This window comes from Hippopotamus amphibius, chromosome 17 (assembly GCF_030028045.1).
Source record: "Hippopotamus amphibius kiboko isolate mHipAmp2 chromosome 17, mHipAmp2.hap2, whole genome shotgun sequence".
NCBI classification, from domain to species: Eukaryota; Metazoa; Chordata; class Mammalia; order Artiodactyla; family Hippopotamidae; genus Hippopotamus; species Hippopotamus amphibius.
In genome coordinates, this window is record NC_080202.1 from 21,752,504 (window position 1) to 21,758,503 (window position 6,000).

The following is a 6,000-nucleotide window of genomic DNA, read 5'->3' on the forward strand; positions in this document are numbered from 1 at the left end:
CCCCATCTGAGCTCATTCTCTTGGCTTCCTGGAGACCATTGCTTTAATTCTGTGTCTCACAAGCAAGTTCCAAGGAGGCCCAGACCATGCTATTCTTGTTCCCCACTGTACCTCCAGTACCTCATGTAGTGCACTTCTTTTCAAAGTTGAAATCCATTGATATAGTGAATCCATCGTAAACTTACTATGGGCTTCAGATCACCTAACTTCTTTTTTTTTTTTTTTTAATGGATCTTGTTTTTTTTATTGGATCTCCTGTGCCACTTCTGATATGGAGTTTTTGTCCCAATCAGCTTTTTCCCTCAGAGGTTATGTATTCTACAGTCTTACTGAGAAAGTCTTCACATGTTTCGGGAACATAAATTGCAATCTGACCACAGGGTATTGGAGAGCAAAAGTCCTTAGGATTCAATGACGAAGAAAATATCTAAAGGAATCATAAAATTATATAACACTTCAGATAGGGACAAGTGGTATGCAGCAATGTAAAGCGGGTATAAAGAGAGAGTGAATAGTGCATTCAGTTTTTCACAGGTATTTAGGCAAGACCTGAAAACAAGTTGACAGTTGAACAGTGACTTCAAGTAGCAGAGGGGGGGACATGAAAGATTACATGTGGAAGTGTGTGTCCGGCAGAGGGAATGGCCAGGACTCAAGTAAAATCAGGAATGAAAGAGGAGATGTTACAACTGATACCAGAGAAATGCAAAGGCAGATCACCTAACTTCTACATCATCATGTAAGCAGGCAGCCTTGATTCCTAGTTTCATTGTACAGGTGGTGCCGTGTGTCAGGGAGAGCAAAGCCTACCAAGGCCATTGCAAGGACAGTCCCTAGCTGAGGACCTTTTAGATAATGAGTCCATAAAGTATCCATTTTAGTAGTTATTTTCAACCCTGCTCAGGATCTCATACTTACTGCCCTGCTCATTCTCTGTGAAGGAGACTGCAAAAAGATTTAGAGCCATTGCCTCTAGACATTTGAAGAATGGGATTACTGGCCACCAGATCTCCAGATTCTGCTAGAGGGACCAGGATAAACCCAAAGGTGAAGGGATGATCCCCTAGGGTCAGATTACGGGAGTTTGTGGACTGGGCAGCATAGGACAGACCTAGAAGAGTGTTTTGGGATCAAGGTCATGGGCTATGCAAGTGTGTTAAAGGCCCACTTTGTGCTGCAACATGTGTATGGGCCTGATGTCCTAAAAGGCATGCTTCTTCTCAAAGTGGGATATAGGGCAGTGAGTCAGGGGGTCCAAGAAGCCACAGGAAAAACAGCTTATCTTCCTGGAGCATCCATTTTGATAAGAGATAAGTAATTTTAATTGCATTTTTATATCAAAGCAAATTGATAGGTCATGGGAGAAAATACAAAATTTACAAGCATTTTTAAGATCAAATATGGGGTATCAAAGAAATGTTCTGTCTGCAGTGATCTAAAACCCCGGGTCCTTTGAGAAGTGTGAAATTCACTCTTCCTTGCCATTAATGGTACTTGAGTAGAACAGTTTCAGAAGTACTGACTTAAATGAATCATGCAGAAAATGCCGCCGACTGACAGTGCTCCCACTGTCCATACAGCCTGCTAGACTCCCAGTCCATGCAGTGAAGGTCCCCTTGATGAGACAATGGCATTGATACAGCAGTGGCCCCTCGCATCATCTGGCCACCCTGGAATCCCAAGAGATCAACTTGCTGTCCTTCTCCTCCCAGATTCTCAGAGATATAAAAGGAGGCGTCACATTTCCACTATTATTTTCTCAATTCCTGGTGGCCAGCACAGATGTGCCGAGTTGTGTTGGGATGGCCTGAACTCCAGACCAGCACCTCCGTCTCCTCCTTCCTTCCTCCTGAGGGCAGTGGCAGCTCTGGCCTCAAATCCCCAGGAAGCCCAAACCAAACAGCATGGGCATACCTAACAAGTGTGGCTCCAGTTGGGGTCCCCATGGGTACAAGCTTCGCTTCCTCAGTTCCCAGGACTAAATGGCTGAGAAATTCTTCCCAAATAGAGACACAACCTTTTTACTTTTATTCATATTTTTGAGACAAAGTCACGGAAATCACATGGGAAAAAGCTAGAAGTGCAGATAATTGCTAAGTAGACAGTTCTACTCTGGAATACATGAAGGTCTGCAGTGAATGGGTATCTGGGTGTAGAGTTGTCTGTAGCAAACTTTTTGGCAAACTTTGATTGCCAGATTCCCTGAGGTCCCCAGCTCCAACTCCCTCCTCTTGACTTCCTGACAAGCGATGCTTCTCTGGGTCTCCCTGACTCTGGCGCAAAGCCCTGAGCATGGGAATGATGTCTCATTCATCTTTGTACCCACTACTGCTTAGCAGAGTCACTGCACAGAAGACACCCGCAATACATATTTGCTGGTGATGAGTAAGACAGCAGTAGGCTAAGTCATCCACCAAATATTTCTGTTCTGTGCGGTCTACTGGGCGTAGGGATTCGATGATGAATAAGAAACAATCTCTTCCCTCTAGGGTCTCGTGGCTTAGTAGGGAAGACTAATAGGGAAGATGACCAGTGTGCAACAGAGTAGTGAGCAAACTGCGGGGCAGCATCAGCACCACCCCCACCCCCACCCCCACCCCACCACATCCCCAGACAATGCAGGTGTTGCCTGAGCTCTAGCCGGTGGCCTCAGCAGCTAAAGTGAGGACTTCTAAATCCATTGAGGTGGGCTCAGCCTCCCACAGGTAAAATCATGGGGTACCGAAGGGAGGGTCACGTCCGAAGGTGGGCTTTTACAATCGCAGGAATGCCCAGAGAGGGGTGGGCTAGAGGTGACCTCTCCATCACCCTGTAAGAAAGTGAGGCGAGGCTAACACCTGTGGAGACAGGTAACTCCCATTGGCCCATTGTCCTGTGTTTGCAGAGGAGGACCAGGGGGCTCCGGGGAGTGAGAGGGGATGGGTCAAAACCAGGTGAGCCTCCTTTGGGCGGCACCACAAGCATTAGCACGGAGATAGGGTGGCCGTCCTGGAAGGATTTATAACTCCAGATTTCAAGATCTTATCGTAAACAAGCTCTTTCTCAATCTCAACATGTCAGGGGGAGGTGAGGACAGGCAGGTAGGGACGGAGCAGATAGCGGTGTTGGAGGTGACACTCTAGCAGAAATGTGCTCCCTTGGTTGTAGCAGAATAGGGGTGTTTAGGAGGGAAACAGAGAGACAGCAATGGAGCTATTTGTGGCTAATAATGTATAGGACATTGAACTGGTTAATAATAGTGATTAATTTCTTGTCTCATTCCCTGTGACCCAGGCCTGAAAGGTTACAAACATGCTTTGGAAACCCTATGGCAAGCCCTGAGAGCCAGTCCAGCGGGAGCATTGTGTTACCCAGGCTTCTAGAATCTTCTCCCCCCTCCACCCCCCACGAGGGTTCCTCACCCAGTGCATTTTATTGCTTGCTGGAGGGGCTGGGGGGGCAGAGCTTCTGAAGCTGGAACACAGCAGCGCTGTCCCTGGGGGAAGGCAAACTGCCCCCTGCGCTGCTTTGGGGATGAGGGGAGAAAGGGTGACATGCTGTGCGGGGAGTCAGGGAGGCAGTTGGTGGAGGATGAGACAGCAGGGAGGAGACTGACCACAAGTGGGACCCTCAGGCCTGTGGCTACTGAAGGCACCAGATCTGTCTTTGTCACCACTTTCTTCAAGTCTCCCTTTGCTGTTCATTCTTACCTGATGCCACCTGAACAGAAACTGCACCCAAGGGAAGCAGCGTACTCTGCCCTGGACCACACCCCCGTGGCCCACCCTGAAGGGAGAGGGCTAGGTGTTTCCTTCCGTCGCAGGCCTGTCACCGGCTCTTCTGGACTCAGGCCTGGTCTGTATTCGTAGGCAGGACTGCAGGCTCCGCAGGAGTTGAAAGCTGTCCCTCGGAGGACCCCCGGGACGTGCCTCCCTCCTCCTGCTTCTCCCGAGACATCAAACACCCCAGGCCTGGGCAGGCGGGTGGAGTTAACAAACACAGCCCGGCTGGGGGGAGGCTCACAGGCCTCTCCTTCAGGCTCCCCACTCCAGCCTGAGCAAATCCCCCCTGAGACTTCAAAGCCAGCTGCTTGTTTGCCTGGCCACAGGGCAGCAACAATGCTTTCCCTTTTGACCTAAGACAGTATCACTGCTGGAGGATGGCTGGCCTGGGCGCCGACCTGGACCACGGGACCCTGCTTAGGGCTGTGAGGTGGGCACTCCTGCCAGTCCAAGTCCAAGGCATAGGAACTATGTCCCCAGACCGCTGAATGAACCTCCAGAAAGACTGTCCCAGCCGGGACTCAGTTCAGAGAAGGCAGGCTCCACCCACCACAGCAAGGCGTAAACTGGCCACATCCATGCATCTGGGAATGGAGACCACAAGCCCGTGAACTTGCTGTTCCCCCAGTGGCCCCCCCTTGCTTCCAGGGCCTGCTCATCACGAATGCAGTGGTGTGGCATGTGTGCTTGTCCGGGCCAGGGGTGTGTGCGCCCACCCGCACGCATGTGCTCAGGAATGTACGTCTCAGTGATGCCAGACACCACCCCAAAGTGCTCTAGGAACCATGCCCTTGACCCATATTCTGGAAACAAATTCTTATGCTTGATCTAAAAGCAAGAGCAGAGGATGGTGCATCAGAAGCAAAAATTATAAAACTGTATTTGTAGATATATACTTTTTTTATTGAAATATAATTGATTTACAAAGTGGTGTTAGTTTCAGGTATACAGCAAAGTGATTCAGTTATACATATCTATATACCTGTATATTTATATCTATATCTATATTCTTTTCCAGATTCTTTTCCCTTATAGACTATTACAAAATATTGAGTACAGTTCCCTGTGCTATACAATAGGTCCTTGTTGGCTATCTATTTCATATATAGTAGTGTGTATATGTTAATCCCAACCTCCTAATGTATCCCTCCCCTCCGCTTTCCCCTTTGGTAACCATAAGTTTGTTTTCTATGTCTGTGGGTCTGTGAGAAGCAGTAAATTGATTCAACCCCTCAGCTCCAAAGATGGAGAAACCTATCTTAGGACTTATTTACTTACTTAGGCTTTATTTACCCTTCAGCTTACTTCCACCAGCTCAGTGATGAAACACTCAGGTATGCCGCAATTTTCATTCAGAAATATTGGAGAAAGAGACCAAAGGATCATGTGGAACAGATCAAAAAAAGAATATTCAAACTGACTTGCAAAAAAGTCTATTAGAAGATAAGACTCATCAAATTGATTCTGAAGAGAGAGCATCTATTGATATAGTATGCTCTGGAGGAGAGAACAGTAATTCAGCTGAACAAGGTTCATATAGCAACTTTCAGGTTTATCACAGTCAATTAAAATGTCCCATCAGTTCAGTCATTTTAATGTTCTCACTCATCAGACATTTTTGGGGACACCATATGCCCTTTCATCAAGTCAGTCTCAGGAAAGTGAAAATTACTCTTTATCTGCTTATGCTCAAAGCTTGGATAGAGATAAATCTCTACCTCCATTAAATTGGTGGAAAAGTGATTCTTCCAGATCGTTTTCGAAAGAGAAATAATTATAGTACCTTTTTTTTAAAAAGTAGGTTGTTATGGACTTTTTCTGTTTCTTAAAAGTGAATTAATTTATATTTCATTCTTTAAACAAAAGGTTTCTTTTCCATTCTAAAATGTTTTTTTCCTCTTATTTAAAACATGATGGCCTGTAACAGTTAAAGCATCTGAAAACTGAAATAAATATAAACATTTTTAACAACAACGACAAAAAAGGAAACACTCCCATTTTCAGGGACCCTCACTTTGAGGCCTGAAAAGCGATCCTAGATTGTAGCTTTAATAGGATTTTTTGGTAATAATTATGATGATGGTGACTTTTCCCTGAAGAATGGCTCCCACATATTGCCCATCTCATGCAAAAAGAGGGTATTGAGAGTGTGCAGGCTCTTTATGAAGATACGGCCCCATGATAGAGGTAGTATAGGGTCAGGGGATGTGTGTGGACACTAAAGGCACCCAGAGGGCAT